Genomic DNA, 12,552 nt, shown 5'->3' with positions numbered 1-12,552 from the left:
TCAGAAGGATATTTTTCCTACATTTGGACTCTCAGAAGTAGGGAGCGAGTGATTGGCTGTGATGGAAAACGGGGGAGATATAAGGTAGAATACAAAAAAATAAAAAGAATCCCTTAATTGTTCCTAACTCTGTTTAGGCTTCTTATATTACACTCCTTCCTATATAAACTACTATCGACCCTTGGTAGAGGTCTTCAGCACCCATGGTCTGAAACACAGGTAAATCAGAGCTGATCGTGAGGCAATAGCTACATTTATGTGTTTCGGTTTCTTTAGCATGATATATTCCAGGGTTCTTAGAGATACTGAGTGAACAGATGAGGATTTGCATAACTCGGTTTACTGACCTCTCCCGTTTTAGCCACTCATTTAACCGCTGTATTGGGAGGTGAGAAATAGCTAGGCATAAAATAGTGGTAATATTTTAGGCTCTGCTTGTCTTTATTCATATTCATATTATTAACCCCTTGGCGCCGCGGCGCTGGGGGGGAGAGGGGGCTGCGCGGCGCCGCCATGCTCGTGACGGAACCACTCCGTCACAAGCCATGAGCGCGCTGTGCTTGTGACGGAGTGGTTCCGTCACGGCCCCACCCGCTCAATAAAACGCCCGCGCAGGTGTGGTATTGACGCCGCGTAGACGGGGCGGCCGCGCTGTGACGGAACCACTTTGTCACCAGCACAGCGCGTCCGTGGCTCGTGACGGAGTGGTTACGTCTCGAGCACATAAGGGGTTAATATGATTAAATGTATTATTATTTATATATTCTCCAGTACTTTCACTATGCGTGAAACATCACACTTTTATTTTTATGTTAAACTTCAATATTAAAAAAATTATAACAAAATTACGATGGAAGGATCTTGGAGGTGTCAAGAAATATTCAATATAGCCAACTGGAAGAGCATAGATTTAGGGCAGCAAACCAGTGCAGAATATTTCATTATGAGAACCCTGTAATTATGTTAGCTGCTGGTCTCAAACTTTATGACGTGTATAGAGTGCACGAAAAGGAGATGGAACATGCACAACGAATGTGGTGGTGCTATGAGGCATGAATATCCTTTAGGATATAGAAATCTAGATGATTGTGTCCAGTTTTGAAAGCTATTCTCTGAAAAGGAGGGTGAAAGTAACAATACAAACTTAAATACAGCTCTAGAATCGTATTGATTGAAAGGAATATTGTATTGATTGAAAGGCACATATTTAAAACGAATATAGCTTGTTACATTGGATGCATTGTAAACGCATGCGATTACAATGCGGTTGTTACAGCAACAGCATTGTTGCTTCGCAGTACCATTCCAACGTAAGTCGTTACAACGACTTGCTCTAGGGGTTGCGCTGGAGTTAGGAATAGTATAATTTACTATTCCAACTCCAGTGTGTGAAACAGTAGGGAAGGTGTTTGAATAGTAAATTATACTATTCCTTAGTTTAGAGAGTCCCCTAGAGCAAGACTTGCATTGTAATGGTACTGCAATTTAACTCGTGGTCGTTGTAACAACCGCATTGTAATCGCATGCGTTTGTAATGCATGCAATGTGATGGCTGTATCCCATTTAAAAGAGTATTCGTATGTAGGTCTGGTTTAAAGGTGGATGATAGTGAGTCATGCAAGTAACAGAAGCAAATATTTTATTCACAGATAGGGTAATGGTTACCATGCCATAGAAATCAAGGATTGCAGAAGATGCACTTGTGTAATTAACCCACAGCAGAAATGTTCAAACTGGAGAGCAAGGTCCCCTGCTGGGGCATAGTGGCATTTCCAAGAGGCTAGGGTTCCACAATGAAAATGCAGGACCTGGCCAATTAGTCACAATTTCTGTGAACATGGGTACCTGTATACAGGAAAGAACCTAAGCAAAACCCAAACTTCACAATGACAGTGTTGGAAATGGCCCTTTATGCACACTTTTTGCCTTCCTCTCCTCCTTTTTGCTGAATTCGTTTTTGTTGGGGAAAGCGCTATCAGTTTGCTTATCGCCGTGAGGGGAACGGCTCCTACCTGCACTACACGCCATGAGGGGAACGGCTTCTTCCTTCAATCCACACCATGAGGGGGACGGCTTCTTCGCCAGCAAAGTGCCGTGAGGGGAACGGCTGGAAACAGCAATAGCCTACAACTCCCAGCAGGCCAAGGGGAGCAACGCAACGAGCGCACCGACGCTAGCCTACAAACTGCTCCCGCCCCCACGCATCGCGGGAAGCACTATCAGTTTGCTTATTGCCGTGAGGGGAACGGCTACTACCTGCACTCCACGCCGTGAGGGGAACGGCTTCTGCCCGCAATCCACGTCGTGAGGGGAACGGCTTCTTCGCCAGCAAAGCGCCGTGAGGGGAACGGCTGGAAACAGCAATAGCCTACAACTCCCAGCAGGCCAAGGGGAGCAACGCAACACGCGCACCGGCACTAGCCTACAAAGCGCTCCCGCCCCCACGCATCGCAGGACGCTCGCGGGCCAAGGGCGGGCCCGTCCCGCGCCTGTCCGCGACAGGAAGAGGCAGGACCCCCCCCCTCTAATAACTGGAGTGCAAGACCACACAAGGAAAGCGCAAAGGTCTAAAGGGACTGTGGGGATTGGGGATATCACACGATCTCCCACATTTCTCTTCAGCCATCAGGAGAACATTTTAGCAGTGTGGCATCTATTCCACTGAAAGCGCGTTCGCTATCTTGTACCACGGGTGAAACCTGACCTGGCACAGGGACTAGAAGAAGCCGGATCGGACTATTCCCCCTTGCTTTTGACAACACCACTAACGAACAACAAGGTACTGATAAAATCCAGTTTGGCCCTGAGTCATTATGAATTATCTCACTATTTTACTGCTAGTCCCACTTCCCCACGGACTTGTAAGAAAAACAATTTGTGCATATTGCCATTTGTAAGTTTTGTTGCTTATGCTAGTATAGCTATTTTACATTTATTTTTATTCTCTCTTCTTCAAAATTCTCTCTATTAGAAAATGGGGAAAAAGGTTTGCCCAGCAAAAAAACTCCCACCACCGCAGCATACACCTGCCCAAAAACAAACCTCAATTGACAGGATGCTAGAAAAAGCTTTAGGGTCAGTACCCTCAGAAATTGAAAGAACGGAGAGGCGGCTATCGATTACACCTAATTTAGCCACTGGTCCATTGATTTTGCACTCCCCTGATGAAACAGATCAACCAATATTTGAGCAGCCCAACGATGCACACATAGATGCAGAAACTTTAAACAAGGATCCCCAGCCCAACATTCGCCCCAGGCTAGACAGAAACACCAAAGTTAAGCCCAGGCCAAAAGCGAAGCCACAAGCAAAGCGTAAAAAAAACATGCTAATAGTGTAGACCCAGTGAAATCCCCGATCTCTAACTTGGCAGGAGACCATACTCTTCATTCTGATGACCAGCCCGGGTGGGTAACATCCCTGGTAGCTAACTTACAGATTCAATTGAGAGCCATCATAAAGGAGGAACTTAGGCCTACATTAGAAATCTGGAGGGCCTAAATTCATCTGTTAAAGGAGCTGCCATCAAAAGTAAGTCTCGCCAGGAGAGCCACTCTAGTGGCATTACTACCAATACCCCAATAAGAGATAAATCCAATATTAACATGAGCACAAGAGTTTTATTACCCATAATTAATATAATTCCAGGTGCTCAAATACAGGCGAGGCCCACCATGGAAAAAGGGGCGGAGAATCTTAATATAAACCAAGTCAAGGGAAATACGGCACAACAAATAGTAACAGGTAGCGCTGGAGAAGCCGAAAAGATTGGGGGGAAAGGCCAACCTGAATCAGGCCCCTTGCCTGAACAAATTGATCAATTGACCAACCCTCCAATTATAAATCTCCTGCCGGCTGCAACCCCGTATGTGGTATAACAAGGCTATGCTCTCGCAACTACATGTGTGGTAACAAACAAGGTACAATGACCAAATGGAAAAGAGGCACAGAAGCAGATTCTTTGGTGTGTTTCTCCTTGTCACAGCAAGATGTTGGTTTTATTTTCTCCAGACTTGAGAAATGTTATATTCGCCGACACGTGTTTCGTCGTGTGCGGTTGAGTCAACACGACTCTTCAGGGCTTAAACTCCAATTCCAAATGGTAGGTTTGGAGTAAGTCTGGGTCTTGAGATCTATGTTCACTATGTAACTAGTTTGACTCGGAAAAATCAATACAATGGCAGCATTAAACCAGTGAGGTCATGCGTGTGCTGAGTAATTCGTCTGTCTGTGTTCCAGTCTCACTGGTAAGTGATGAATCTCGAGTTAGGCTCTGAGTACGTCTGCGTATCAGGCGGAAGCCGGGAGGGGATGCTTCGGTTGTGCCCACGAGGGAAACGGGTGCGTCTCCTCTACGGCGGTGTACCGATGATGGCAATCCCTCCTCTGGTAGTTCCCGGCGGTCGTCTCTCGTGTACGAACCCCGTATGTGGTGATCCTGGCTGGGGTACCGGAGCTACGAAAGGGACAGCCAGAATCTCACCAAGAGTTAAAAAACAAAAGCATACATTGGTTGACTAACCATAGCGACTTCTGCTACGAAAACACAGAAGAAATGTTATCAACTAGAAGGGTGGGTTGGATAGGCCAACGTCACAAAGACATACAAGGAAATTGTATTGTAATTAATTTTAGAAAACATGCTGTCACCGAAAGGATTTTAAAATCTGTCTCAGCTATTAATCCGGGCAGTATTATTCCTCTCCCTATGGGCTTTTCTACCCTCCCAGGGCATCACTTAGGCAAGATTACGGCAACCAAACAAGATGGAGATCTGCTAGCACTAATCTCCTCTCGTTTAATCTCGGCCAAAATTGGAGAAATCAGCATATTTTTAATATACCCATTGGTAATAGGTTTAGCCCCCTTGACGGGGTTGATTGACTGTTGGCAGACTCAGTAGTAATACAGGAGGCAAAACTAGCAAATCCAGACACTTTAGAAAATGGGGGGTGTTCTTCTGAGTCCCATTCCCCTAGACAGGTTTACCTGGATGGAGAGTACTTGAGCGGTTCCCGATCCAGTGATCCTGCGGGGGAGGGGTTCGTAGCGTTAGCTGCCCCCCCCCCCTGTCTCCCAACTGCCAATAGCTTAGAGAGGGTAAATGTGCATTCGGCCCTAACAGTAGGATCTAAGGATTGCCATTCCAATGTTAATACGAAATTAGCCAGTGAAGAAACTACAAAAATCCTTTTTTGGAATGTAGCAGGCATTAATAGTAAACTAGATGACCCGGAGTGGAGATCATTCATTGCAGAGCACGATATATGCATGCTTCAGGAAACGTGGGCAAGAGGGGAAGTCTCAATGCAGGGGTTTGCTTCTTTTTACACCCCGGCAACCTCAGTGGGTGTGGGAAGACCCTCGGGGGGATTAGTGATATGGGTGGGTGCACACCTTGGATGTATGGCAGTCCAACTCGACACATGCTCGAGAGACATTCTTTGTGTACAGCTGCAGTTTTCTCATCTTAATCCCATTACACTAATCAATGTTTATTCAAGACCTAAACCAAGAAGGAAGGAGTCTGCTACCCTTGAGGAGCTTGACTCAGTTTTATCTAGCACCCCAGCGAAAAATATGGTTATATTAGTAGGAGATTTTAACTGTCAGTTCGAGCCCTTAGAGGGCCTAAACTGTGATAATATCCCCGAGGAGGACTCCCTCCTACAAATTCCGGAATCTGGCTGCCCACCGGTGACCAAATGGACACCTTTGGCAATCCAAATGAATTGCCTAACTTTAAATCACTCACTGAGAGCATGCAATGGTAGATCACCCTCCGATACATCAACTGCCTCTACATTCCATAGCAAAAATAGTGGCTTCATACTGGACTACATCCTGTTAAATACTAATAACTGGGACAGGATGCTTGATTTCAGAATTCTTCCCCGTATTGACAGCGACCATGATGCATTAGTACTTGACCTTCAACCAGTTACCCCAAATCCACTAAACTGTGCTGATTCCTTTGAAGATCAGGGGACAACATTATCAAACTGTAGGAGGAGAGTACGTTGGGTTAATTTAATCAAATCAGAGGAAAACATGAGCATTATTTATGATGCTCTTTTGCCAGTGTTTTTAGAAGCCTCTACCCTATATAATTCAAATAGGGGCCTTATGGACAAAGAGGCGATTGGGCTTAATCTTGACAAATTAAAGAAATTTGTATTAGAATTCTTTTTCCCTACTAAAGAGAAAATAACCGGTAGACCAGTGCCCCACCCATGGTATGACTCGTCTTGCCGGCAAGTGCATTGCTTGCCTCAATTAAAATAAGGGATCGCCCCCAAATTAAAACCTTGAGAAGGGCCTATAAAGAAGCAGTAAACAGAGCTAAACATGGGTGGGAACTGGAAAACTGGGATTTACTTAAAACTTCTCTCGGGGAAAGAGACATGCAAACTTTCTGGATAATTGTAAATTCAGGGTCATCGATACCCAGAAGAGCACTAGGACCATCCCTAGGAGAAGATGTTTGGCGGGAACACTTTGAATCCCTGTACAAAGAAAAAGAGTATCTAGGGTTGCCACCCGGCAAGCAGCATTGGGATAAAACCCCTGGTCCGACAATAACTTCAAAGGAAATAAAGGCTGCCATAGAGAAGATAGCCCCAGGTAAAGCCCCTGGTCTGCATAAGGTCCCTGGGGATCTTTACAGAAGTGAACCAGACATCTGGGCCCGGTATCTGTGGGTTCTCTTCAATGCTATTCTAATGGCCATGATGATCCCGCTAAGCTGGGTAGGCACAGAAATAATACCCATTTTTAAAAAGGGTTCACCCTTAGTGCCTAGTAACTACAGACCAATCAGTCTAATAGACATCCCGCAAAAGATTTTTGCATGAGTCTTACTGCTCAGATTACAATCCTGGATCGATGAGGAGAATATCCTCTCACCGCTCCAGGCAGGGTTCAGGGAAAAACTGTCTACCCTGGATCAAGTATTAAGATTACAACTGCTCCACTGGAAGACTGTTTGCTTGGAGGGGGGTAGTTTGTATCTGATATTTGTTGATCTGAGGTCAGCTTTTGACTTGGTGCCAAGGGCAAAATTATGGTCCGTTTTACTTGAGCTGGGGGCCCCGGCGTACCTTATACACCTTATTCGACGCTTGCATGAGAACACCTTTGCACAAATAAGATTTGGAAGGGATGGAAACCTATCGGCTCCCATACCAATCAAACGTGGTGTACGCCAGGGCTGTGTATTTGCCCCTACACTTTTCAGCCTGTATATAAATGGTCTTATAAATGTATTGTCGCAGGAAAAAGATTTAGATGCCCCCAAACTAGCTACCCGAAAGATCTCAGCTATGATGTTTGCTGACGATACACTCTTGGTGTCTAAATCTCCCATGGGGATCCAACGGGTGTTGGACAAATTTCAGATGTTCTGTGGGGAAAGGGGGCTTGAGATCAACCTCCAGAAAACGAAGTTTATGGTTTTTAATAAACCGAAGAGTACTCGTCCAAACCCTCTATTAAACAACGAACCCCTTGAAAGAGTAACATTGTTTATGTATCTAGGCATTACAATCACTGAGACCATGGATTGGGGAGCACATAGAGGGAAATCCACACTAAAACTTGCCCAGTCAACAGGGGGAATACTGAAGGTTTTTAATAATTCAGATAGGAGTGCTGTTAGCCCGGCATTGGAAATTTACAAGGTACAAGCTTGTGGGGGTGCTCTGTATGGTGCAGAATTCTCGGGCTACTGTAGACCCAAACCCCTATTGCAGATTGAGAAGCAGTATATCAGGAATCTTTTTAGATTGCCACGTAGCACTCCTCTAGTTCCGCTTCGCCTAGACTTGGGTCTGATGGAGCTGGAGGCAGTCCTATGTCTTAGGCCCCTCCTATACTGGCGGCGCTTATGGTCGACTCCGGAACTCCTTATTTACAGAGAGGAATTATCCGAAGTTCTAGAGGTCAGAGGTGCTGCTAGGCTTCCCTGGTTTTCCCATGTCAAACAGTTACTAATTGACATGGATCTGGGGGAATGTTGGTTTGATCCAGAGGTAGCATGCCCCCAATTCTCAAAAAAACTACAGAATGGCTCTGCTTCATTCTAATTCTAACATAGGAAAATCAACCCTAACTTTTATGGAAATAAAGGATAATTCTGTTTTTGAAAAGGTGTTCGACTTTATTAAACCGCAAACTGCTAGAAAACTCTTTCTACAATTCAGATATGGGTTCTTGCCCCTACGCTGCCTGACCTCTAAGTGGACACCCCAAAATGAAGCCAGGTGCCCTGCATGCAACAATTGCGATGAAACCTAGCTCCACGTCTTCTTTGGTTGCCCAGGATATAGTAAAATGAGAAAAAGATGGCTTGCACAGATCTGTAGAAACTTAGGTAGTAGACGTTGTATTGAAGCATTCAGGGTATTGAAATACGATCCGAGTATCCCAATTGTCTACTCTGTGGCAGGATTCCTGTTTTCCATGTGGTGTACCAGAAGGGCCCTTCTTAAATTCTTGATTGTGCCTGTAGTTAAAAAATAATTAATGAAAGATTCAAACTTTCACAATACTACACACAAATCAATTCCAGCATTCTTGCTCCCCCTTTTTTTTTAGCAATGTTTTAGCTTGACCACTTGAATTTCTAGGGAAAAATGTACCCTAATGCACTATGCACTTTACATGTAATTCTCTTGGTGATTATGTGATAATATGTTGTGCTATAATGCCATCCTCCATCTCCTCTTCCTCTCCTTTAAAAAAAACATATAGGGAAAAAGTGAAGGGATGAAGTTTTTATGTATTTATATAATGTTTTTAACCTTTTTAACTATTGTAAATATTATGAGATTATGTTTTTTTTTTTAGATGTATCATGAATTATGCACTTTCTGGACCACGTTGGCAGTAATAAAGTTACTTTGACTTGACTTGTTTTTGTTGGCCATATGACTCTGGGCACTTTACCACTGCTGACCAGTTCGAAAGAGCATGTGCTCTCTGCTTAAAACATAGCAACATTATCTTACCCACAGTTAGAATAATTAATTTACTCATATGTCCCTAGTAATATGCACTACATGTGCCCAGAGCCTGTAAATTAAATGACACTAGTAGGCCTGTAGCACTGATTGTGTCACACACTTAATTAGCCTTTTTAGATGCCCCACCTATTAAAAGCGCTACTCTGGTTTGTTCATATTGCCCAAAAAGCAATACGCAGATTTGTGGCGAAAGCCCTGATGCTAGCAAAACGGGAAATTGCAATATGCTGGGGTGGCAAGCACCCACCGACATTAAAGCGATGGATTGGCACCTTAATATTTTGCAGCACCAACTGTGATATATATTCTCAACTTCCAACGATTACCTCATGCCCACGTGACATCTGGCAACGACTCCAAACATATCTTCTAGAAACACAAAATGACTCAGATCACACCCCAGATTTGGTGGTCTAGCAAGATACGCACACATAGCCCACGCCCTATTAATAATCCCCATTGTATGACTTCGGCCCATTCTTGCTCACGCAATGTGTACACAATTAGCAGAATTTGTGAAATGGACACAACGTTATTACTGTTAGTTGATTAAGATTTGTCATCAATGCTATCAGAAATGTAACATGGTATGGGACTTAAATCTGTCATAATCCTATGGGTTGTTAACTGTATGAAAAAAGGAAAATAAAGTTTTTAAAAAATGTAGCCTTTAAACATGTCTCACATCTGCCATTGCAGAACAAGCATGTGGAGTTTTAAACTGCTATGTCGACCTGGCAGTTTAACGCTCTTGCCAGGCCCAAACCTTCCTTTTTAATCATAAGGAAGGCCCTGGACAGCTGAATGGCAGGGTGCACTCTATAAAAAGTAGGACTTAAACATTTACTTTTTACATGACCTGGTAGTAAAAAACTCGTTTTTCACTACTGCAAGGCCTCTCCCTCCCATAGGATTACGCTGAGATTACCAAATTATATTTTGTAAGTGTCATTTGCAACAGGGAAGAGATTGGAGCCCCAAGCTTGGTGTCCCTGGAACTGCAATTGAAGATCATAACTTATAGTCGGATTTTAAATTGTAATTCTGAAAATGCCTCTTTTAGAAAGCTGCAAACACAACAATTGATGTGCAGAATGCAGAACAATGTCATACATTCACCCCAGTACAGAGATCTGGGCCTAAATCCATTCTACTTTGAACCAAGCCATATGCAAATCAGTATTGACCCTGCGCTCAACTGTAACAGTCCAGCCTGAACTGCCAAGTCAGGTCCTCCCTGGACTTGAAACCAGCATCCTAGGACCGGTTTTGGTGTTTCACCCCTCATCAGCCAGGATAGCTTGACTCCAGTGGCATGGAGAGCATGGGAGCCACGTCTGGGCATACCCGTCCCACTCGGGGTGACAAACGCAAAAACAACAATTGATGGGCAGAATGCAGAACAATGTCATACATTCACCCCAGTACAGAGATCTGGGCCTAAATCCATTCTACTTTGAACCAAGCCATATGCAAATCAGTATTGACCCTGCGCTCAACTGTAACAGTCCAGCCTGAACTGCCAAGTCAGGTCCTCCCTGGACTTGAAACCAGCATCCTAGGACCGGTTTTGGTGTTTCACCCCTCATCAGCCAGGATAGCTTGACTCCAGTGGCATGGAGAGCATGGGAGCCACGTCTGGGCATACCCGTCCCACTCGGGGTGACAAACGCAAAAACAACAATTGATGGACAGAATGCAGAACAATGTCATACACCTTCTTGTGTTTACTTTTAGAAAGCTGACATTTTCTTTCGTTAGCCATTTGATGCCTCCTGCCTGTCCCTGAATACATGTCTGGGGTGGGTGATAGCTGGGGGATGGGCATTCCCTCTAGCCAGTTACACAAAAAGGGAGCTTAGGTCGGGCTGATGGGCCATCCACATCCTGATGGGCCATCCTGTGCAGGATGGGAATGAGGAGCTGACACTTAACCCTGAATACGATGTGTCATATCCCCTCACAAATGGCTGCATCCCCCCCTTCCGCAGGGGGCTTGGAGTCAGAGCAGGGACTTTGTGCACTTCAAAGGCATCTCTTTAAAGTCTCGACCATTTCAAAGTCACAACTGGGTATAAGTACTGGACCTCTGACACTACCACTTCAGTACACCTGTGGATACTCTGCCAGGAAGAAGGACTGCACTCTGGTGGGCTACTACTCTGCTGGTCTCCTGCTTTGCTGTACTGACCTGCTCCCTACTGCACTTCTTGCCTGGGAGTGAGAAGGACTGGACCTGCATCTCTCCATCTCAGTACCAAAGTGACTCCGGGGTTTGCTGGCATGCCTCCTGTTTCAAGTCTCAGAGACATCAAAGACTTCCAACTCACCCCGATACAGCACCTGGACTCTACCATATGGAGACATGCCCTGCCAAATGGTGCCAATCCAGACCAGGGCCATTGGAAGTGGGTATAAAGTGCTGCTCCAGCAGAAATCCATGCATCGATCCCATTGCACATCACCACTGCAGCGAGGATCGAGGACATCTCATCACCAACTGCGTGGTGCATCGCCTGTATTCCTAACGCATCTTTGACTTTCCACAGCTCGGAGTCGACGCATTAATCATCCTGCGGTTCGACGATGACACATCGGCTCATTGTTTCTTGCATCCTGGCTCCGATGACAATGCATTGCTTCTTTGCTTCACGCATCTCGGATCCTTTGACGACGCAACTAAGGTACTTTGCAGTGGGCCAAGGCTGGTCCCTGTACCCAACCTGTGCTCCATTGCGGTCAGCCTGAACTTTAGGATTTGACACAGTCTAGCTTGACCAGATAACCCTGGTTGGCGCTTTATGCTTTTAAGCACCACATTTCAGTTTATCATTTAAAAATGTATAACTTCGGTCCTACTTATAGGATTTTTGTAATTTTGGTCTAGTAATGTTCATTCAATTGAGCTTTATTTTTCTAACCAGGTGTGGTATTATTTTGTGTGGTGTTTGTTTTACCTGTTTTACTGTTTGAAGTATTGCACAAATACTTTACACATTGCTTCTTAAGTTAAGCCTGATTGCTCTGTGCCAAGCTACCAGAGGGTAAGCACAGGTTAATTTAGGGTGTGGGTCTCAATTACCCTGACTAGGATTGTGCTTCCTGCTTGGGTAGAGTGCATAGCTCTGTCATCCAGAAATTCCATTTCTAACTGAAGACGATACCCATATCACTGTCTTTGTGTGGATTATATTTGATCTGGGCTTCTATTTTGTAGTCAGTTGTGGTTTAAAATGTCAAAAATGGTCATGCTTCCAATCCAAGAATATATTTCATGGCCAGGGATTGACAAAATGAGGGGGCTGAATGTAATTATGCACTTTAAAAAAAATTGAGGGTAAGTACATAAAGTAATGCACAGAATGTTTTGAGACAGTGGGACAGTACATAAGAATTGATGCACAGTGATGGGAGAGGTGAGTAATGTTGAGACAAAGGGGCAGTTACGGGAGATTTGGGTAGTGGTGTGGGTAGTAGCGGAAGTGGTGGCTATGACTCCAGATGAGGCTGTGACAGGCATGTATAAGAG

At 44.7% G+C, this 12,552-nt stretch overlaps 1 protein-coding gene across 7 annotated transcripts in view; it reads left to right on the top strand.

Moving 5' to 3' along the window:
- The window catches only part of LAMA2 (laminin subunit alpha 2), a 3,858,378-nt gene that overhangs the window by 3,719,917 nt on the left and 125,909 nt on the right, over window positions 1-12,552 (top strand). The window lies entirely within an intron of this gene.

This window comes from Lissotriton vulgaris, chromosome 6, assembly GCF_964263255.1.
Source record: "Lissotriton vulgaris chromosome 6, aLisVul1.2, whole genome shotgun sequence".
In the NCBI taxonomy this organism is placed as follows: domain Eukaryota; kingdom Metazoa; phylum Chordata; class Amphibia; order Caudata; family Salamandridae; genus Lissotriton; species Lissotriton vulgaris.
Note: the sequence above shows the minus strand (reverse complement) of the source record. Positions and strands in the feature narration are given on the sequence as shown.